This window comes from Macaca thibetana, chromosome 14, assembly GCF_024542745.1.
Source record: "Macaca thibetana thibetana isolate TM-01 chromosome 14, ASM2454274v1, whole genome shotgun sequence".
Lineage (NCBI taxonomy): Eukaryota > Metazoa > Chordata > Mammalia > Primates > Cercopithecidae > Macaca > Macaca thibetana.
In genome coordinates this window covers 70,262,817-70,286,948 of record NC_065591.1, presented here as the reverse complement: position 1 = coordinate 70,286,948, position 24,132 = coordinate 70,262,817, and the positions used below count along the sequence as shown (strand labels likewise).

General features: G+C 39.5%; 1 protein-coding gene and 1 non-coding gene across 2 annotated transcripts in view; both read left to right on the top strand.

The window, feature by feature from the left end:
- KCTD21 (potassium channel tetramerization domain containing 21) overlaps nucleotides 1–24,132 on the top strand; it is a 540,409-nt gene that overhangs the window by 105,658 nt on the left and 410,619 nt on the right. The window lies entirely within an intron of this gene.
- On the top strand, nucleotides 21,239–21,340 carry LOC126936669 (U6 spliceosomal RNA). Its single transcript, XR_007719497.1, has one exon. It is a non-coding gene; the product is annotated as a U6 spliceosomal RNA (small nuclear RNA).

The following is a 24,132-nucleotide window of genomic DNA, read 5'->3' as shown; positions in this document are numbered from 1 at the left end:
CAGGGGCATCACTTCAAAACTGTGACCCATAGCCTCAAATGGGCCCCAATTCTGCCTGGCAATCTTTCTCTAGTCCATTAACTCTCCCACTCTCCTAAATGATCCAAATAATTCTTTCATAATCCTTTTCCTCTTTTCAAAACTCTAACATCTACTTTGCCATTCTCTCTCTCTCTCTCGTGTGTGTGTCTGTCTGTCCATCTGTCTTTCTCTACAGAAAACCTTCTTTCCTATTTCATTGTGAAACAGAAGCAAATTAAAGAGGACGTCTACAAGTTCCCACTATCATATATACCCCCACATATATACCCCATCAATCTGCATGTGTGCTCATGTCCTCTACCTTCTCTGTGCTAATATAAAGTGCTCATGATGCTATCAGCTAAGGCTAGCCCTCCGCTTGAACACTAGATCACACCCCCTTTCACCAATTCAGACTCATCACACCAGGAATTTCCTTCCGCCTTTTCTGCATCAAGTTTTCCTCTCTTCTAGATCTTTCCCTTCCGGTTTCTGGTCTAGCAAGTAAGGAGCTTGGAAGTCATCACTCCTGTCTTCACAACAATAAAAAAGCTAAGTAAACTGAAAATCAGTTGAAGTAACAGGGAACACTGGTGTCCCCAAAATTGGAGAGACAAATGGGTAATTACAGAGAATCACAACTTACTGGAAGAGAAGCCCAGGGGCAGAAAACTCTGCAAGAACAAGTACTGGGGAACGAAAAACCCAAACTATAATAGGTGAATTGCTGGAGGCTCCGTGTGGACAAGTTTGAAAGTTAAAATCTCCAGGACATGTGGCCAGTCATACTGGATTTTACCTCCACTTTTGTGAGTTTTACCTCCCAGAACCCTACCAAGTTCTCAGGGTAAAGATCAGCAAAAAAAATATCCTCATGCTTCTGGCAAAAGGAGGGGAAAAATAGCCATTGGAAATATGCCAAAGTATCCAGCTCTTCTTAACAAAGCCTGCTCTCAAGGGAAACTATGTTATCAGAGCCTAACTGACTGGGTTTTACCAGAGACTAATCACAGGGGAAGGAAAATACCCAACTCCAGCCCCTTCTTGCCAACTAAATCGGGAAAAAGCTGAGAAGCACTTGTGAAAGGTACAGCCCAGGAGCACAGGCTCACTGAAAGTCTAAGACCTAATCACAGGTCTATAGAATTCTTCCTCTCTCTCCACACCTTACCACTATATCAACAAGGCTTATCTGTAAGGGAGTATAACAGAAATAACTGCATGTTATTTCTGAGACCTCCCAAGAAGTCTCTAGGGAAATCCAAAGACAACAGATGAGACAAAAACAAGGACACCAGAGGAAATTTTTGAGTCTGACTCCCACAGCTACAACAAACAGTAAGCACAGCCTAACTGCTAACTAGATAAATATAAAACTTCAGACTGAAGACTTATTTACAGGCCAGGTGCGGTGGCTCAGCACTTTGGGAGGCCAAGGTGGGCTGATCACTTGAGGTCAGGAGTTTGAGACCAGCCTGGCCAACATGGTGAAACCCCATCTCTACCAAAAATACAAAACTTTGGCCCAGGGCTGAGACAGGAGAATCACTGAACTGAGGAGGCGGAGGTTGCAGTGTGCCGAGATCGTGCCTCTGCACTTCAGCCTGGGTAACAGACCGAGACTCCATCTCAAAATAAATAAATAAATAAATACAGAGATGTATTTACCCCAGTTCCTTTTATCCACTACATTATGTCCAACTTTCAACAAAAAAAAATTATAAGATAAAGATTAAAAAATTTTTAAAAATTTAAAAATTACAAGATAAACTAAAAGACAAAAAAACAAAAAACAAAAAACATGCGGTTTGAAGAGACAGAGCAAGCATTAGAATCAGACTCAGATATGGGAGAGATGTTAGAATTATTGGACCAGGAATTTAAAACAACTGTGGTTAATATGCTAAAGGCTCTAATGGAAAAAGTAGATCTTTCTTATTGCCAGACAAACATGCTATTATTTCTCACATATTAAAGAATACCTCTTTCATGACCACATTCTTCTACCAGTTACCATCTCAGTTTTTCTGCTCCCCTTACAACAAAACTTCTTGAAAACCCTGTCTCCAACTTCTCTTCTCCCATTCTTTTTTACGTACCCTTTTTATTATAGAAAATTTCCAGCATAAATAGTATAATGAATTCCCGTGTATGTTACCCAACCTCAATATTTTTCAACATTTTACTAGTCCTATTTCATCTATTCCATCTTTACTGTTTTATTTTTTTTCTGAAATATTTAAAACCAAATTCTAGATATCCCCATTTCACCCATAAATTCTTTAGGATTGTATCTTTAACAGCTAAGTATTTTTGTGCATAACTGCAATGTTTTATCACATCTAAATAATTCCTTAATATCAACTAGTATTAGGAATTAAAGGACGTCATTACAGATCCTACAGACACTGAAAGAATAATATGAACAACTTTATACCAAGAAATTTACCAGCTTAGATGAATAGAAAAATTTCTCAAAACATACAACTTACAAAACCTGACAGAAAAAGATACAGAAAATCTGCACAACATCACATCTATTAAACATGTGAAATCTGTAATTTAAAATCATCTCATAGGCAGAGTCAGTGGCCCATGCCTATAATCTCAGAACTTTGGAAGGCTGAGGAGGGGGGGATTGCTTGAGCCCAGGAGTTCAAGACCATCATGGGGAGCATAGCAAGACTTTATCTCTAAAATAACTAATTAGTTTAATTTAACCTTCTCATGAAGGAAGCTCTAGGCCCACATGACGATACGATTGAATTATATTCAAACACTTAAAAAGGAAATAGTATCAATCTTAGAGAAACTCTCAAAAAATAATACCCTGTGCTGTTGAAATATTTTTGTCTTTAAAAAATATATCTTTTCCCAGTTGGCTTAAGTCATAATCCAAATAAGCATTCATGCATTACATTTGGTTGCTATGTCTTTTATTTTTCCTTTAATCCATAATGTCTCCTCTCTTTTTTTTGAGACGGAGTCTTGCTCTGTCACCCAGGCTGGAGTGCAGTCGCATGATCTTGGCTTACTATAACCTCCACCTCCCGGGTTCAAGCGATTCTCCTGACTCAGCCTTGTGAGTAACTGGAATTACAGATGCGTGCCACCATGCACAGCTAATTTTTGTATTTTTAGTAGAGATGGGGTATCACCATGTTGGCCAGGCTGGTCTCAAACCCCTGACCTCAAGTGATTTACCCGCCTCGGCCTCACAAAGTGCTGAGATTACAGGCATGAACCACCACGCCCGGCCTCTCAGCAATTTTCAAGTACACAATACATTATTATTAGCTGTGGTCATCAATTGTACAATAGATCACCAGAACTTATTTGCGTCTAACTGAAACTTTGTACCTTTTTGTTAACATCTCCCCATTCCTCATAATCAGACCCTGGTAATCACTGTTCTATTCTCTGCTTCTCAGTTTTACAGTTTTTGGAGTCTACTTATAAGTAAGAGCATGAAATATTTGTCTTTCTGTGCCTTGGTTATTTAACGTAGCATAATGTTTTCCGGGTTCATTCATGTTGTCACAAATGAAAGGATTTCCTCCTTTTAAAGAGCTGAATAGTATTCCACTGTGTGCATGTACATTTTCTTTATCCATTAATCTGTTAATGAACATTTAGATTGATGCCATATCTTGGCAATTGTAAATAACGCTTCATTGAATATAGGAGTGCAGATATGTCTTTCATATACTGTTTTCATTTTCTTTGGATATATACTCAGAAGTAGAATTGTTGAATCATATAATAGTTCTATTTTTAATTTTTTGAAGAGGAATTTTCATACTGTTTTCCCTAATGACTGTATTAATTTACATTCCCACCAGCAATGTGTAAGAGTTCCTTTTCTCTGTATCCTCTCCAAACGTGTCTTTCATCTTTTTGATAGTAGTTCTTCTAACAGGTGTGAGGTGATATTTAATTAATTTGCATGTCCCTGATGATTAGGAATGTTGAACATTTTTTCATATATATATTGACTATTTGTGTGTCTTCTTTAGAGATGTGTCTATTGAAGTACTTTGCCCTTTTTAAAATCTGGTTGTTTTCTTGCAATTGGATTGTTTGAGTTCCTTGTATATTATGGCTATTAGCCCCTTATCAGATGTATGGTTTGCAAATATTCTCTCCCACTCTTTTGGTTGTCTCTTCACTCTGTTACTTGTTGTAGCTTTTTAGTTTCATGAAATTTGATTTGTCTACCCATCCTTTTGTTGCCTGTGCTTTTGGGGCTATATTTTTAAAATCTTTGCCAACACCAATGTCAAAAAGCTATTTCCCTATGTTTTCTTCTAGTAGTTTACAGTTTCAGGTCTTAAATTTAAGTTTTTAATCTATTTTGAGTGGATTTTTGTATATAGGGTGAGATAAGAGTCCAATTTGATTCTTCTGCATGCGAATGTCCAGTTTTCCCAGCACCATTTAATGAAGAGACTGTCCCTTTCCCACGGTGTGTTTTTGGTATCTTCATCAAAGATCAATTGACCATAAATAAGTGTATTTATTTCCGGGCTCTCTATTCTGTTCCACTGGGCATTTTTATATTTTTAAGGAGTTGTTAAAACACAAGAAAAACAAAGAAGAATATTTGATAAAGATTGCATGTAGCCCACAAAGCCTGAAATACTTACTATCTGGCCTTTTACAGAAAGTTTGTCCACCCCGATCTAAAGACTTGATCCATTTTAAGTTTTATTTGTTTGTTTGTTTATATTTGCAAGAATACATCACATAATACTCTAAGTATACTAAGCATGTCCTGCTGCATCACACGGGGAGGCACATACTGTGATGTTTCATTGTCACACTTTCAGTGATGTTGAGATTAATCAGTGATTTCAGAGGTGTTAGCCTGGTACATTGCTTACAAAACACCCTTTTGCTGTTTGTCCTAATGGTTTCAGCATCCGCTGATGATTGTTGCTTAGATGTTTCACTAAATATTGTAAAATGCTTATTTTATACTTTCATCATTCCCTTTGCATTTATTAGTTGGAATTCTTCAGTATACAAAAATAAGGTTCAAGAACTGTAATAACTATTTGGTTACCCTGAAACTCAGTTCAGGAAAGGTCAGACAAATGCTTGTTTTTTTGCTATTATTTACCAATTTTTAGAATAATAAATTGGTGTCCTAACAATGTCTAGAAGTGGCCATTAAGTGCTTTTTGTAAGTATTAATACTTATAATTTCTTAGAGGTTTATGTATTTGATGTTTCCAGTAATTACAGATAATAGTTTTAATGCCCAAAGTGTGCCAGTTTTAGGGGCCTCTTAAAGTTGGTTTTGTGTGTGTGTGTGTGCTTTTAAAAAGGCCTCATTAGTATTTGATAGCTTCCTTGCTTTTTGGCACAAGAAGCCGCGCCATTTTGTGCATTTCTTCCCTCATATCTGGAATTGATAATTTATCCAAGGAGCCCTAGTTCCACTGGTGGCTCAACAAAGGCTGCTGCCACCTCCACTCCACTGAAATAGCATGTCACTGTCACCAAAGACTCCAGCTTTCTAAATCCAGGGGTGCCTTATCAGTTCTTATCTCACTTGACTTATCTGTGGCTTTCGAGGAGGTTAATCACTCCCTCCTCCTCCTGAAAATGCTTTCTTCACTTGGTTTGCAAGAACACTACACTACACTCTCATGACTTCTCTCCTACTTTATGCGCATCTGCTTGGTCTCTGTTGCTGGTTTTTCCTCATCTTTTTAACCTCTTAATATTGGGCGCCTCAATGCTCAGTCCTTGAATCTATTTTTACTTGTTGTCTACATTGACTTTCTTTGAGATGTCATCAGTTTTATGACTTTGAATAACATCAGCATGCCAATTATTCCTAAACTTATCTCCAACCTAAACAAACCCCCTGATTCCAGACTTATACATTAAAATGCCTACTAAACTTCCCCACTTGGATAACCAAAAGTATCTCAGACTTAACATGTCTAAAAACAAGCTCCTAATCTTGCCAACGTCTACTTCAATGAAAGCTTGCTTCTTCCAAAATCTTTATCTTACAAATGATCATATCATTGTTCCTTCACATCTTCGGGCCAATTTTTTTTTTTTTTTTTTTTTTTTTTTTTCGAGACAGAGTCTCTCTCTGTCGCCCAGGCTGGAGTGCAGTGGCACGATCTGGGCTCACTGCAAGCTCCGCTTCCCGGGTTCACACCTTTCTCCTGCCTCAGCCTCCCGAGTAGCTGGTACTACAGGCACCCGCCACCATGCCCAGCTAATTTTTTGTATTTTTAGTAGAGACGGGGTTTCACCGTGTTAGCCAGGATGGTCTCGATCTCCTGACCTCATGATCCACCCACCTCGGCCTCCCAAAGTGCTGGGATTACAGGCATAAGCCACCGCGCCCGTCATGCCATTTTTATGTACCTCTCCTACACCCCACATCAGGAGATCTTATACGTTCTACTTCAAATTATATCCAGAATCAGAGCGCTTCTTAAGACCTCCAGTGCTACCATCTGTGCAAACCACTGTAATTTCTCTTCTGGATTATTGCAGTAACCAAACTGCTCTCTCTGCTTCTGCCCTTGCCCCTCCCCTTTGATCTTTCTTAATACAGCAGTCTTTGTGTTTTTATTAAAATATAAGCCAAATTGTGTTCCCACCTCTGCTAAAACCTTCACGTGGTTCCCCATCTTGCTCAAAGTAAAAGCCAAAGACCATCATATGACTTATAAGTCTCTGTCATTTGGCTTCAGATAACCTCACTGACATTTACTTTCAAGCCCTCTTTCTGCCTGTGTTACTCTAGTCACAGGCCTCTTTATTGTTGCTCTTCAGGCCTACCAGTCATGCTCCCTGATAGGGGCTTTTGATTTGCTTATTCCTCAGCTAAAATGCTCTTCCCTCAAATGTCCTCATAGCAACTTCTTACCTCCTTCAGATGTTATTTTCTCAGCCAGATCTTCCCCCAATCTCTCTATTTAAAATTGTAATCCTCCCCAGCACTCCCTATCCCTTCTGCCTGCTTTAACTCTTCTCAATGGAACTGAAAACAATCTAACACACAATATGGTTTACTTATTTATGTGTTTGTTGTCTGCCTCTACTACTAGAAGTTATGTTCTATGAGGCCAGGGATTTTTGTCTTATTTGTTTACTGCTATATTACTAGCACCTATAAGAGTACCTGACAGATAATATTTTTGAAACAAGTGGATCAATAGACTTGTTAAGAGGATTAGATGAAACAATACATCCAAAGCTCTTAGCATAATGAATGGTAACTATTGGTATTATCATTATTATGATGAACGGTTTTATTTCCTCTGTATGAATCCATTTACTAATCTAAGTCAACAGTGACTTTCCAGAGAAGGGAAAGGGGATCAGCATAGGTAGGGACCATACAACTGATTTCTTCTGGGCTGTATTCATTAGTAGTCCAACATCTACACCTCTGTGGCCTATGTCAGTGTGAGATTAGTAATAGGCTATTGATTTTTCCTTATAAGGTTGTTTGAAAAAATCTTTTAAAAATCTTCATTTTTACAAAGTATCTTTTCTCTTAATTCTCAATAAACATAAAATTCAGGCTACAAGAGGAGCTCTTTCCTTCATAGCCATTAACTCAGAGAGGTCTTATGCCAATTCAGGTCTCAAAGGAACTTATCTACCTCATAAAAATATCTCTCCTTGCATTATATATGTTACGACCACATGGCAGGAATGTTTGATAAGCACCCAAGAAAGTCAAATGATTCACTTGTGCAGCTTTAAAATTATGAATGGAGTACTATTTTATAGCAAAACATCAAAACACACTTCTTAGAACAGTTAAACTACAGCCAAGTAGTCATCATTTTTTTTTTATTATACTTTAAGTTCTAGGGTGCATGTGCATAACATGCAGGTTTGTTACATATGTATACTTGTGCCATGTTGGTGTGCTGCACCCATCAACTCGTCAGTACCCATCAACTCGTCATTTGCATCAGGTATAACTCCCAATGCAATCCCTCCTCCCTCCCCCCTCCCCATAATAGGCCCTGGTGTGTGATGTTCCCGTTCCCGAGTCCAAGTGATCTCATTGTTCAGTTCCCACCTATGAGTGAGAACATGCGGTGTTTGGTTTTCTGTTCTTGCGATAGTTTGCTGAGAATGATGGTTTCCAGCTGCATCCAGGTCCCTACAAAGGACACAAATTCATCCTTTTTTATGGCTGAATAGTATTCCATGGTGTATATCTGCCACATTTTCTTAATCCAGTCTGTCACTGATGGACATTTGGGTCGATTCCAAGTCTTTGCTATTGTGAATAGTGCCACAATAAACATACGTGTGCATGTGTCTTTATAGCAGCATGATTTATAATCCTTTGGGTATATACCCAGTAATGGGATAGCTGGGTCATATGGTACTTCTAGTTCTAGATCCTTGAGGAATCGCCATACTGTTTTCCATAATGGTTGAACTGGTTTACAATCCCACCAACAGTGTAAAAGTGTTCTATTTCTCCACATCCTCTCCAGCACCTGTTGTTTCCTGACTTTTTAATGATTGCCATTCTAACTGGTGTGAGATGGTATCTCATTGTGGTTTTGATTTGTATTTCTCTGATGGCCAGTGATGACAAGCATTTTTTCATGTGTCTGTTGGCTGCATGAATGTCCTCTTTTGAGAAATGTCTATTCATATCCTTTGCCCACTTTTTGATGGGGTTGTTTGTTTTTTTCTTGTAAATTTGTTTGAGTTCTTTGTAGGTTCTGGATATTAGCCCTTTGTCAGATGAGTAGATTGCAAAAATTTTCTCCCATTCTGTAGGTTGCCTGTTCACTCTGATGGTAGTTTCTTTTGCTGTGCAGAAGCTCTTTAGTTTAATGAGATCCCATTTGTCAATTTTGGCTTTTGCTGCCGTTGCTTTTGGTGTTTTAGGAATGAAGTCCTTGCCCATGCCTATGTCCTGAATGGTATTACCTAGGTTTTCTTCTAGGGTTTTTATGGTATTAGGTCTAACATTTAAGTCTCTAATCCATCTTGAATTAATTTTTGTATAAGGTGTAAGGAAAGGATCCAGTTTCAGCTTTCTACTTATGGCTAGCCAATTATCCCAGCACCATTTATTAAATAGGGAATCCTTTCCCCATTTCTTGTTTTTCTCAGGTTTATCAAAGATCAGATGGCTGTAGATGTGTGGTATTATTTCTGAGGACTCTATTCTGTTCCATTGGTCTATATTTCTGTTTTGGTACCAGTACCATGCTGTTTTGGTTACTGTAGCCTTGTAGTATAGTTTGAAGTCAGGTAGCGTGATGCCTCCAGCTTTGTTCTTTTGACTTAGGATTGTCTTGGAGATGCGGGCTCTTTTTTGGTTCCATATGAACTTTAAAGCAGTTTTTTCCAATTCTGTGAAGAAACTCATTGGTAGCTTGATGGGGATGGCATTGAATCTATAAATTACCTTGGGCAGTGTGGCCATTTTCACGATATTGATTCTTGCTATCCATGAGCATGGTATGTTCTTCCATTTGTTTATGTCCTCTTTTATTTCACTGAGCAGTGGTTTGTAGTTCTCCTTGAAGAGGTCCTTTACATCCCTTGTAAGTTGGATTCCTAGGTATTTTATTCTCTTTGAAGCAATTGTGAATGGAAGTTCATTCATGATTTGGCTCTCTGTCTGTCTGTTACTGGTGTATAAGAATGCTTGTGATTTTTGCACATTAATTTTGTATCCTGAGACTTTGCTGAAGTTTATCAGCTTAAGGAGATTTTGGGCTGAGACAATGGGGTTTTCTAAATATACATTCATGTCATCTGCAAACAGGGACAATTTGACTTCTTCTTTTCCTAACTGAATACCCTTGATTTCTTTCTCTTGCCTGATTGCCCTAGCCAGAACTTCCAACACTGTGTTGAATAGGAGTGGTGAGAGAGGGCATCCCTGTCTTGTGCCAGTTATCAACGGGAATGCTTCCAGTTTTTGCCCATTCAGTATGATATTGGCTCTGGGTTTCTCATATATAGCTCTTATGATTTTGAGATACGTTCCATCAATACCGAATTTATTGAGAGTTTTTAGCATGAAGGGCTGTTGAATTTTGTCAAAGGCCTTTTCTGCATCTATTGAGATAATCATGTGGTTCTTGTCTTTGGTTCTGTTTATATGCTGGATTACATTTATTGATTTGCGTATGTTGAACCAGCCTTGCATCCCAGGGATGAAGCCCACTTGATCATGGTGGATAAGCTTTTTAGGGTGCTGCTGGATCCAGTTTACCAGTATTTTATTGAGGATTTTTGCATCGATGTTCATCAGGGATATTGGTCTAAAATTCTCTTTTTTTGTTGTGTCTCTACCAGGCTTTGGTATCAGGATGATGTTGGCCTCATAAAATGAGTTAGGGAGGATTCCCTCTTTTTCTATTGATTGGAATAGTTTCAGAAGGAATGGTACCAGCTCCTCCTTGTACCTCTGGTAGAATTCAGCTGTGAATCCATCTGGTCCTGGACTTTTTTTGGTTGGTAGGCTATTAATTATTGCCTCAATTTCAGAGCCTGCTATTGGTCTATTCAGGGATTCAGCTTCTTCCTGGTTTAGTCTTGGGAGAGTGTAAGTGTCCAGGAAATTATCCATTTCTTCTAGATTTTCTAGTTTATTTGCATAGAGGTGTTTATAGTATTTTCTGATGGTAGTTTGTATTTCTGTGGGGTCGGTGGTGATATCCCCTTTATCATTTTTTATTGCGTCTATTTGATTCTTCTCTCTTTTCTTCTTTATTAGTCTTGCTAGCGGTCTATCAATTTTGTTGATCTTTTCAAAAAACCAACTCCTGGATTCATTGATTTTTTGGAGGGTTTTTGTGTCTCTATCTCGTTCAGTTCTGCTCTGATCTTAGTTATTTCTTTTCTTCTGCTAGCTTTTGAATTTGTTTGCTGTTGCTTCTCTGGTTCTTTTAATTGTGATGTTAGGGTGTCAATTTTAGACTTTTCCTGCTTTCTCTTGTGGGCATTTAGTGCTATAAATTTCCCTCTACACACTGCTTTAAATGTGTCCCAGAGATACTGGTATGTTGTATCTTTGTTCTCATTGGTTTCAAAGAACATCTTTATTTCTGCCTTCATTTTGTTGAGTACCCAGTAGTCATTCAGGAGCAGGTTATTCAGTTTCCATGTAGTTGAGCGGTTTTGATTAAGTTTCTTAGTCCTGAGTTCTAGTTTGATTGCACTGTGGTCTGAGAGACAGTTTGTTATAATTTCTGTTCTTTTACATTTGCTGAGGAGTGCTTTACTTCCAACTATGTGGTCAATTTTGGAATAAGTGTGATGTGGTGCTGAGAAGAATGTATATTCTGCTGATTTGGGGTGGAGAGTTCTGTAGATGTCTATTAGGTCTGCTTGCTGCAGAGATGAGTTCAAATTCCTGGATATCCTTGTTAACTTTCTGTCTCGTTGATCTGTCTAATGTTGACAGTGGCGTGTTGAAGTCTCCCATTATTATTGTATGGGAGTCTAAGTCTCTTTGTAAGTCTCTAAGGACTTGCTTTATGAATCTGGGTGCTCCTGTATTGGGTGCATATATATTTAGGATAGTTAGCTCTTCCTGTTGAATTGATCCCTTTACCATTATGTAATGGCCTTCTTTGTCTCTTTTGATCTTTGTTAGTTTAAAGTCTGTTTTATCAGAGACTAGTATTGCAACCCCTGCTTTTTATTGTTCTCCATTTGCTTGGTAGATCTTCCTCCATCCCTTTATTTTGAGCCTATGTATGTCTCTGCATGTGAGATGGGTCTCCTGAATACAGCAGACTGATGGGTCTTGACTCTTTATCCAGTTTGCCAGTCTGTGTCTTTTAATTGGAGCATTTAGTCCGTTTACATTTAAGGTTAATATTGTTATGTGTGAACTTGATCCTGCCATTATGATATTAACTGGTTATTTTGCTCGTTAGTTGATGCAGTTTCTTCCTAGCCTCGATGGTCTTTACATTTTGGCATGTTTTTGCAATGGCTGGTACCAGTTGTTCCTTTCCATGTTTAGTGCTTCCTTCAGGGTCTCTTGTAAGGCAGGCCTGGTGGTGACAAAAATCTCTAAGCATTTTCTTATCTGTAAAGGATTTTATTTCTCCTTCACTTATGAAACTTAGTTTGGCTGGATATGAAATTCTGGGTTGAAAATTCTTTTCTTTAAGAATGTAGAATATTGGCCCCTACTCTCTTCTGGCTTGTAGAGTTTCTGCCAAGAGATCTGCTGTTAGTCTGATGGGCTTGCCTTTGTGGGTAACCCGACCTTTCTCTCTGGCTGCCCTTAACATTTTTTCCTTCATTCAACTTTGGTGAATCTGGCAATTATGTGTCTTGGAGTTGCTCTTTTCAAGGAGTATATTTGTGGCATTCTCTGTATTTCCTGAATTTGAATGTTGGCCTGCCCTACTAGGTTGGGAAAGTTCTCCTGGATGATATCCTGAAGAGTGTTTTCCAACTTGGTTCCATTTTCCCCCTCACTTTCAGGCACCCCAATCAGACGTAGATTTGGTCTTTTTACATAATCCCATACTTCTTGCAGGCTTTGTTCATTTCTTTTTCTTCTTTTTTCTTTAGATTTCTCTTCTCACTTCATTTCATTCATTTGATCCTCAATCACTGATACTCTTTCTTCCGGGTGATCGAGTCGGTTACTGAAGCTTGTGCATTTGTCACTTATTTCTCGTGTCATGGTTTTCATCTCTGTCCGTTCGTTTATGGCCTTCTCTGCATTAATTATTCTGGTTATCAATTCTTCCACTCTTTTTTCAAGATTTTTAGTTTCTTTGCGCGGGGTATGTAATTCCTCCTTTAGCTCTGAGAAGTTTGATGGACTGAAGCCTTCTTCTCTCATCTTGTCAAAGTCGTTCTCCGTCCAGCTTTGATCCATTGCTGGCGATGAGCTGCGTTCCTTTGGAGGGGGAGATGCACTCTTATTTTTTGAATTTCCAGTTTTTCTGCCCTGATTTTTCCCCATCTTTGTGGTTTTATCTGCCTCTGGCCTTTGATGATGGTGACGTACTGATGGGGTTTTGGTGTGGGTGTCCTTCCTGTTTGTTAGTTTTCCTTCTAACCATCAGGACCCTCAGCTGTAGGTCTGTTGGAGATTGCTTGAGGTCCACTCCAGACCCTGTTTGCCTGGGTATCAGCAGCAGAGGCTGTAGAAAACAGAATACTGCTGAAACAGCGAGTGTACCTGTCTAATTCTTGCTTTGGAAGCTTCCTCTCAGGGGTGTACTCCACTGTGTGAGGTGTGGGGTGTCGGTCTGCCCCTAGTGGAGGATGTCTCCCAGTTAGGCTACTCAGGGGTCAGGGACCCACTTGAGCAGGCAGTCTGTCCGTTCTCAGATCTCAACCTCCATGTTGGGAGATCCACCACTCTCTTCAAAGCTGTCAGACAGAGTTGCTTGCGTCTGCAGAGGTTTCTGCTGCTTTTTGTTGTTGTTGTTGTTGTTGTTGTTTAGCTGTGCCCTGTCCCCAGAGGTGGAGTCTACAGAGACTGGCAGGCCTCCTTGTGCTGCTGTGAGCTCCACCCAGTTCGATCTTCCCACAGCTTTGTTTACCTACTTAAGCCTCAGCAATGGCGGGCGCCCCTCCCCCAGCCTCGCTGCTGCCTTGCGGTTAGATCGCAGACTGCTGTGCTAGCAATGAAGAAGGCTCTGTGGGCGTAGGACCCTCCCGGCCAGGTGTGGGATATAATCTGGTATGCCCGTTTGCTTAAAGCGCAGTATTGGGGTGGGAGTTACCAGATTTTCCAGGTGTTATGTGTCTCTGTTCCCCTGGCTAGGAAAAAGGATTCCCTTCCCCCTTGCGCTTCCCAGGTGAGGCGATGCCTCGCCCTGCTTCAGCTCTCGCTGGTCATGCTGCAAGAGCTGACCAGCACTGATTGTCCAGCACCCCCCAGTGAGATGAACCCAGTACCTCAGTTGATAATGCAGAAATCACCTGTTTTCTGTGTCGCTCACGCTGCGAGCTGGAGACTGGAGCTGTTCCTATTTGGCCATCTTGCTCCACCTAACCCAAGTAGTCATCATTTTATTTTTTATTTTAGTTTAGTGAAAAGTACTTTTTCAGACGGAGTCTTGCTCTGTCACCCAAGGCTGGAGTGCAATGGCGCAGTCTTGGCTCACTGCAACCTGAGTTCAAGCGATTCTCCTGCCTCAGCCTCCTGAGTAGCTGGGACTATAGGCGCCCGCCTCCACGTCCGGCTAATTGTTTGAATTTTTTGTAAGAAACGGGGTTTCATCATGTTAGCCAGGATGGTTTCGGTCTCCTGACCTCATAATCCGCCTGCTCTGGCCTCCCAAAGTGCTGGGATTACAGGCGTGAGCTACTATTTATCTTAATGAAGTAATATGATTTGCCAGATCTAGGCATATGAAATTATCAGTAAACAAAAAATAAAAGTAAAAAATCTATACTTTTATGACATTCACATAGTGGGCAAGAGAAAAGATTCTGGAACCAGACTATGGGAGTTTGAATCCTAGTGTTTGCTGTTTATCATCTAAGGGACCCTAGGCAACCTACTTAAACTCTTGTCTCTCAGCTGCCTTGCCTATAAAATGAGGATGATAAAAGTGCATACCCTTTGGTCTTAATGATGAAATAAACATGGCTTATTGAATGTCTAATAGATTATCTCATTTGCTAATTTTGACAACCCTGTGAGGCAAATATTATTTCCATTTCACAGAAGTAACTCATCCTTTACCTATGAGAACAAAAGTCCTTGCCCATGGTGACCTGGCTAGTACATGGTGAAGCCAGAATTATTTTTCCCTGCTCACTGCACAACCAACATATATTTTTTTAAGAGACAGGGTTTTGCTGTGTTGGCCAGGCTGCTTGAGTGCAGTGGTGTGATCATAGCTCACTGTAGCTTTGAATTCACAGGCTGAAGCAATCCTCCTGCCTTAGCCAGGGTAGCTAGGACTACAGGTGTGCACCACCATGCCTAGCTATTTTATGTAAAATTTTATTTATTTATTTATTTATTTATTTATTTATTTTTATTTTTATTTATTTTGCAGAAATGGGCTCTTACTGTGTCACCCAAGCTGGTCTTGAACTCCAGGCCTCAAGCCATCCTCCTGCCTTGGCTTCCCAAAGTGCTAGGAATACAGGCATAAGCCACTGCCCCTGGCCTGAACATAGTATTTTTAAAGTAAACTTTTAACTGAAGTTTAACATACAGTTTATATACATAAAAGCATAGAAATAATAAAGTTTACAAAGTGAATACACCCGTATATCTACCTGCCTTCCAGATCAAGAAATAGAACATTACCATCACCCGAAAGCCTCCCTTCTCATTCCTCCCAAACACTCTTTCCCTAAAGTTAACTATTTTTCTGGCTTTTATCACTACAGATTAGTTTTTCCATTAGAATACTTTACATAAATGAATCATACAGTATGTATTCTTTTGTGTCTGGTTTTTTTTCCTCTCAACTTTATATTTGTGAGCGTCATCCTTTTTTTTTTTTTTTTTTTTTTTTTTTTTTTTTTCTGGAGAGTGTGTGTGTGTGTGTGTGTGTGTGTGTGTGTGTGTGTTTGAGGACAAGGTCTGCTCTTTCGCCCAGGCTGGATTGTAATGGCATACACACAGCTCACTGCAGCCTTGACCTCCTGGGCTTAGTCCATCCTCCTGCCTCAGCCTCCCATGTAGCTGGGACTCCAGGCACATGCCACCACGTCCAGCTATTTTATTTTATTTTATTTTATTTTATTTTTATTTTATCATTTTCTTTTTGTCGAGACAGGGTTTCACCATGTTGCCCAGGCTGATCTCAAACTTCTGGGTTTAAGTGACCTGCCCACATTGGCTTCCCAAAGTGCTGAGATTAGAGGTTTGAGCCACCGTGCCTGCTGAGTGTCATCCTTATTGGTATGTGTAGCAGTATTCTACCCATTTTGATTGTACTTACATGAATATACCATAATTTATTACCCATTCTTCTGTTTGTAGTAATTATTACAGTATACATTCTTGATATAATAAAAATCTACTCTAAACTACTTTTCTATTTCCCATCCAATGCAAGTACCTTATAGTGCTTTAATTTCATTTACCTCTTTCCTGATTTTTTGTGCTATTGGGTTTGTATATTTAATTTTATATGTATTTTTAGCCTCACAAGACATTGTTATCATTGTTCTATACAGTCAATATTTGTTTAGATTTACCCACTGTTACCCTCTCCACTGTTCTTTATTCCTTCATGAGTTTTCACACTTTTCTCTGGGATTATTTGCCTTCTGCCTGAAGACCTCTGTAGTGTGGGTCTACTAATAATAATCTCTCCCAGTGTTTGTTTATATGAGACCTCTTTTATTTAACCTTCACTATTGAGGGATATTTCTCAGGTACAGAAGTCTAGATTGGCAGATATTTTCTTTCAGAATTTTAAAGATATCACTATTGTCTTTTGGTTCCATAATTGCTTTCGAAAAGTCAGCTGTCTGTCTTATTTATCGCTCCTTTGAATTTAGTGAAACTATTTTTAAGATTTTCTCTTTTCTTTTTGTTTTCAGGAGTTTTACTATGTGCCTAGGAATAGAGTGTTTTGTTTTTTGTTTTTTATCCTGCATGGGGTTTGTTGAGTTTCTTCAGTCTGTGGTTTGATATCTTTTACTAGTTTTGAAAATTCTTGGCTATGATCTCTTCAAGTATTGTTCCAATTATGTCTCTCTTTACTCTCCTTGTGAAACTCAAATTATGTGAATATTGGACTTTTTCACCATGTCACATATATTTACAAAAGTGGAAAAACAAAGTGGAGATGCCTGTAAAGTTACTGAGCCTGAGGAAGTTGCCATGATCAACCACCACTACCTTCTAAGGAGAATGTCTTTTGCTTTGAAAACTAATGAGTTTCTCTTATTGGAAAACTCTAATCTGGAACCACAAATGGAAGAGGATTCCAGGAAACACAGGTCCCAGCCACAGATGGGAGCTCCAATGCTAACTGGACATTGGATGATAAAACCGAGATGTTTAACTTTAGGGCATAGTAATTCAAATACTCAGAGTTCTTACAAAGTTAATAAAAAAAATTTTCTATGTTATTCTAAAATGTAGAACTCAAACCAAGGGATCAAAAGAAGCAATGAGCAAATGCAGTATATTTGTACAAACTGTAGCATTTATCTCAATGGCTTCTCTTCCAATATAACTATGTAACAGACCATTTTTTTCTTCTTTTGAAAGGGATACAAACCTCCCTTGTTTTTCTCAAAGAAGTCCAATTTTAAAGGCAGGCTCTATACTGCCAACAGTAGATGTACTCACACTGTCAGAAATATCTACAATGAAACTGGATTTTAAGGAGAAAACCTGTTTTTCAGCTGTATGTTAATATTCCACATCACTGATTCCTAGAGAATGAGCAGAAAATTCTTATATTCCCCAATGAAGTGTATCTGAATATTAAGAAATTCTGTTTTACTTTTCTAGAAGGAATCTCAAGGAATTTGGATTTATCCCCCTACTGCCCACCCCTTCTACCACTATGAGCCAATGTTATCAACAAAAGTGTGTTTTATCCTAGGAGATAAGAGGGGAAAATGAATGAGGGCCAATGTTCCACATTAAGCTGAAGAGAGATACATTTATCTAGTGTGTAAGTTGGCTATTGCCGTATAATAAATTATCCCAAAACATATGCATTAATACAATAGTAAATATTTCTTATTCTCACAGTTTCTGTGGGTCAGATGTTTGGGGATGGCTTAGCTTGGTGATTCTAGCTAGGGGTCTCTCATGAGGTTGTAACCAAGATGTCAGCTGGAGCTATAGTAATCCAAAGGCTTGGCGGGGTAGAGGACCTGCATCTAAGATGATTTATTCACATGTCTGGCAAGATGGCCCTGACTATTGGCAGGATGCCTCAGTTTCCTGCCACATTGACATCTGCTTAGGGTTAGTTGAGTATCTTTACAATATGGGACTTCGTACCCCCAGAGCAAGTGATCCAGGACAGAAGGAGTGATGTCTTTTATGACTTGTCCTCAGAAGTCACACACCAACATATCTGCTGTATTCTTCTGGTTATATAAACTAATCCTATATGATTAATGTCACAGAAGACTATACAAGGGTGTGAACACCAGGAAGCAAGAATCACTGGGGCCATCTTAAAGGCTGGGTACCATACCCAGTCAATAAGAAAAGTAAACCAAACTTTATAATTTTGTTGGGCTTCTTCCAAGTTGGTAAACATTAGACTATTACAAAAACAGGAGTTGAATCAATGACTTTTTAGTATAATTTATGATTAGTGCATATATGTCATACTCTTTCTGGATATACTGTATATCATACTCTAGTAAGAAATGTTAAATTATTTAATACATTGAAAATAAAGATTTTGCCTTTTTAATGCCTGTCAATGTACATGATTCTGAAAGTAAAACTTGAAAAGAGTAGGATAAATCCATTTTCAGGGAAAACATGTGGTGAATCTTCTTTACTGTCATTCACAGGGATTGGTGGAATTCAAGAATGTTCTGCTAAAGGAATACACCTATTAATGGAAACATCCAGGCGAAAGTAGAATCAGCTTGCCATCCTTGTTCTAATATACCTTTCACAAGCCTCTTCTGAAAGAAATTTAAACAAATGTACAGAGTCATTGTTAATTATCTTCCTGCTTGAAAAGCCAGTGCATAAGTTCATCTCCTTTCTGTGTCTTTAAGTGCTTACAGGATTGTCTGTTAGTTTTAGACCAATGGTGAATGCTGATGACTGCATGGATTTCAGGAAAACATATTTTCCAGATTCTTTGCCATAGGAATAAAACTTTCTCAAATTTAGAATTTACAGATTGTTAAGCACACTATATTCTTTTCCAAATATATCCTTCATTCTTCATGACATTATGTAGTTAGAGCTGACCATATACTGGGTGAGTAGTAATCCCTCAGGAATAGCAGGGAACTTTCTTATGTGACAAAGTATTTGCCAAAAGTTTACAGAAAATATCATACTTGCCAGCAGTGACATACCAAGAGTGGGGAAGTGAGAGTAATCTGCCCAAGGTGCAGGCAATAAAGGGATATGGGACTGTAGACATTTTTTTCCTCTTCAAAAGTGTTTAATTTGTAGAAAATTTTAATACAATAATAATACCGACCAAAGGTCGATCAAGTTTTTGTTCACGGTTGTAAACTTAAATTATATTAGTTATAAAGTACTACCCCCTAAAAAATAATCTGATCATTTGTAGAGTTTACTGTTTCAGATGCATTTTTTCTTCACATGTAACATTTTTGGAAACTGGAAACCACTGTCCATTCTTTTCTGTCTCATTAATGGAAAATGCTGCATAATATAGGTGTAATATAGGTGTAAAAGGACAAGATATAATATAGGACATAACATAGGTGTAAAAGGACAAGATAGAGTGCTCATTATGAAGTTGCATGATATAGTTTGGCTGTGTCTCCACCCAAATCTCATCTTGAATTGTAGCTCCCCACAGTCTCATATGTCATGGGAGGGACCCGGTGGGAGGTAATTGAATCATGGGGGCGGGTCTTTCCCATGCTGTTCTCGTGGCAGTGAATAAGTCTCACAAGATCTGATGGTTTCATAAATGGGAGTTCCCCTGCACAAGTTCTCTCTCTTGTCTGCTGCCATGTAAGATATGCCTTTTGCCTTCTGCCATGATCGTGAGGCCTCCCCAGCCATGTGGAAGTGTGAGTTCATTAAACCTCCTTTTCTTTGCTGGGTATGGTGGCTCATGCCTATAATCCCAGCATTTTGGGAGGCTGAGGCAGGCAGACCACTTGAGGTCAGGAGTTTGAGACCAGCCTGGCCAACATGGTGCAACCCCATTTCTATTAAAAAAAAAAATACAGAAATTAGCCAGGCATGGTGGTGCATGCCTGTAATCTCAGCTACCCAGGAGGGTGAGGCAGGAGAGCCAGTTGAGCCTGGGAGGCAGAGGTTGCAGTGAGCTGAGATTGTGCCACGGCACTCCAGCCTGGGTGACAGAGCGAGACTCCGTTTCAAAAAAAAAGAAAAGAAAAAAAATACCCTCCTTTTCTTTATAAATTACTCAGTTTTGGGTATGTCTTTATCAGCAGCATGAAAATGGACTAATACACTGTGTAAGCAATAAAGATAACTTTTATTTTGTTTTTTGAGACAGGTCTTACTCTGTCAACTACACTCAGGTGGGAGTGTAGTGGTGCCATCTCAGCTCACTGCAACCTCCACTTCCTGGACTCAGGTGATCCTGAGTAGCTGGGACCACAGGTGTGCAACAGCACACTTGGATAATTTTTTGTATTTTTGGTAGAGATGGGGTTTTGCCATGTTGCCCAGTCTGCTCTCGAACTGCTGACCTCAAGCAATCCATTTGCCTCAGCCTCCCAAAGTGCTGGGATTACAGGAGTGAGCCATGGCACCCAGCTGCAATAAAGAGAAATTTTAAAAAGTGAATCTCAATCTTTGAAGTTTTGAGTAATCCAAAAGAAAATACATGATTTTTCTTTTATGAGTTATCTTGTTTTCTGGTGTAAACTAGAGGTTAATCATACACAAAAATATTTGCAAACAGCCAGAATCAGTCTCCAACAATGTACAGTGAGATTCTAAACTTTAAAATTGTTCCTTGAAGATCACCACATAAAAATTGTGGAGAAGGCCATTAACTGTGCAACGAGAACAAAAAATGTAAGGAAATATAAATTAGGAAAAGAAACCATTTTTTAAAGAATAACAGGAGACATGGTAAAGCACTGGTCTTATACTGCCAGAAAAAATATAAAGAGTAATGCTTGAGTGTCTTAATAATTTTCTTCAAGAACTGTTCACTCTTAAGAAAAGGATCGAATATTTTCAAGGTTTGCTGTCATTCAGCCATTTTCTCACAATACACCATAGAAAAGACAACCCACAGAGTGGTTGAATATTGCAATGCATATAACTGAGAAGAACTAGTAACTAAAACATGGGCAATAAGAACTTATATAGATTAATAAGAAAAAAGACTACTCAATAAAAGTAGCCTTTAGGAAAAATAAGACTACTCATTTTTCAATAGAAAAATGGGCAAAAGATGTAAACAGTCAATTTACCAAGAATGAAGTCCAATGAAAATAAACACTAAAAAGGCATCAGACAAAAATAATAATCAGGGGAATGCAAATTAAAACAGCAGGGGATACTACTCCCCCACCAATACAGCTACTTTAGAAAGTTTGATTAAGACCAAGTATTATTCTCATTTAAACAGCATATATACTAAAATTGAAAGGATACAGAGATTAGCATGGCCCATTCAAGGATGACAAACATATTTATGAAGTGTTTCACATTAAAAAAACAAAGATGAAGTGTTGACAAGTATGTAAAGCAACTGAAACTCTCATATATGGCTGGTGACACTGGTGACACTTGGGAAAAAATTTGGCCCTATTTGTTAAACCTTAAGGTTGCATGTCTTATAACAATTTCTCTCAACTATGAATAGCACCATGCAAGGTTTGTGGGTGTTTTTTGTTTGTTTGTTTGTTTGTTTTTTGAGACAGAGTCTCGCTCTGTCGCCCAGGCTGGAGTGCAGTGACGTAATGCAACCTCTGCCTCCCAGGTTCAAGCGATTCTCCTGCCTCAGCCTCCTGAGTAGCTGGGATTACAGGCATGCGCCACCACATCTGGCTAATTTTTTTCTTTTTTCTTTTTCTTTTTTTTTTTTTTTGAGATGAAGTCTTCCTCTGTTGCCTAGGCTGGAGTGCAGTGGTTTGATCTCGGCTCATTGCAACCTCTGTCTCCCAGGTTCAAGTGATTCTCCTGCCTCAGCCTCCCCAGTAGCTGTGATTACAGGCACCTGCCACCACACCCAGCTGGTTTTTGTATTTTTAGTAGAGATGGGATTTCACCATGTTGGCCAGGCTGGTCTCAAACTCCTGACCTCAGGTGATCCATCCACCTCGGCCTCCAAAGTGCTGGGATTACAGGCGTGAGCCACTGCACCCGGCCGATGCCTGGCTAATTTTTATATTTTTAGTAAAGATGGGGGTTTCGCCATGTTGGCCAGGCTGGTCTTGAACTCCTGATCTCAAGTGTTCCGCATGCCTTGGCTCCCAAAGTGCTGGAATTACAGGCATAAGCCACTGCACCCAGCCAATTTTAACTGTTTATCATAGACTTATGTATATTTTGTGATAGTAAATGATAAAATAGACTAGTAACTACATGTATCTTGTGAATTCATGACCTTTTTATTAAATGCTTTGATATTTCTAGGCTACACTGTTCATTAGTAAGTTTTCTGAAATTGTCACAAATCTCCAAGAAAATTTCCAATATATTTATTGAAAAAAATTCACATACAAGTGGACCGGCACAATTCAAACCCATGTTGTTCAAGGGTCAACTATATACTCATATTAAAAACATTTGTGCTACTGTCTGGAAGGTGATGAATCTAAAAGGGAAGGTGTCAAGCCAACATTGAAAACAAAAATAAACAAGAAGGTGATGTGATTTGATACAGCACAAGATACAGGGGATGGTTTGAACTGAGCACCAGAAGCATAAGTGGTATAGTCAACTTTCAATGAGATATATATATATATATATATTTACTAATCTTCAGTTTCAACCAGTTTTCCCTTGTCTTCAACATACTGGGGCAGTGGTCCCCTGCTAATAACATAATTAACCTTTTGGCTTAAACAAGTAGTGAGAGGGTAAAGGAAGGCAGGATCCTCACTATCTGGGATTCAGACTCCAGTTCTTAAGCTGCACATTGTCCCCTGGAGTGGGGGAGTTGGGAGAGAAAGAAGGTGCCTTAGTCCATTTTACGTTGCTGTAAAGGAATACCTGACACTGGGCAATGTATAAAGAAAAGAGGCTTATTTAGCTCATGGTTCTACAGGACGAGAAGTTTAAGGGCATGGCCCTGGCTTCTGGTGAGGGCTTTTGTGCTGCATCACAACGTGGTGAAGAAGGTCAAAGGGGAAGTGGACATGTGCAAAAAGGGGAACCCCTGAGGGGCATCCTGGCCTTGTAACAACCCACTGTGGTGGGAACAAGCCCATTCTTGCAAGAACTCATGCAGTCCGTGGGAACAGCACCAAGCCACTCACGAGGGATCTGCTCCCACACACCAGACCCCTTCCATTAGGCCTCACCTCCCAACACCACCACATCAGGGATTAAATTTCAACATGAGTTTTTGTGGGGACAAACAAACCATATCCAAGTCATAGCAGAAGGCAAGACAGAAAGTGGCATGAGTAAGAAATGAGCCAACTGGTTACTACTTTTGATCACTTGGACAGGGTAGGCATAGGCAAAGAAAAGATTTTCACTGGGATAAACATCATTGCTATGTACCCCAGACTGTCTTGTTCCCCAGATTTTGAACCAACAAACTTATTTTCCCTTAAAAGTCCATAGCTGCATAATTCCGATGGCACTGGCTGCAAGTTTCCATTCTTCCTTTCTCAAGGTTCAAGAAGTGCCCTTTTTATTTATTTATTTTTTTGAGACAGAGTCTCACTCTGTTGCTCAGGCTGGAGTGCAGTGATGCGATCTCGGCTTACTGCAACCTCTGCCACCCGGGTTCAGGCAATTCTCCTGAGTCAGGCTCCTGAGTAGCTGGGACTACAGGCACATGCCGCCACATCCAGCTAATTTTTTTGTATTTTAGTGGAGATGGGGTTTCACTGTGGTCAGGCTGGTCTCAAACTCCTGAGCTCAGGCAATCCGCCCACCTCAGCCTCCCAAAGTGCTAGAATTACAGGCATGAGCCACTGCGCCTGGCCTATATATTTTTTTAATCGATAAGAAGTGTATTCATTTATCTGCACAGTTCTGCAGGCTGTGCAAGAAGCATCGCACCAGAATCTGCTTCCACTCAAAGTAAATAATGTCAAGGTTTGTTGTCACTCAGCCATTTAGGAAGGCAAAGAGGAGCAAGCATCACATGGCAAAAGAGGAAAGAAGAGAGAGGGAGGGGGGTGCCAGGCTCTTTTCAACAATCAGCTCTTGCAAAAACTAATGGAGTGGGAATTCACTCCCGCAAGGAGGGCACCAAGGCCTTCATGAGGCCCCCATGATCCAAACACCTCTCAGTAGGTTCCACCTCCAACACCGAGTATTTTCAG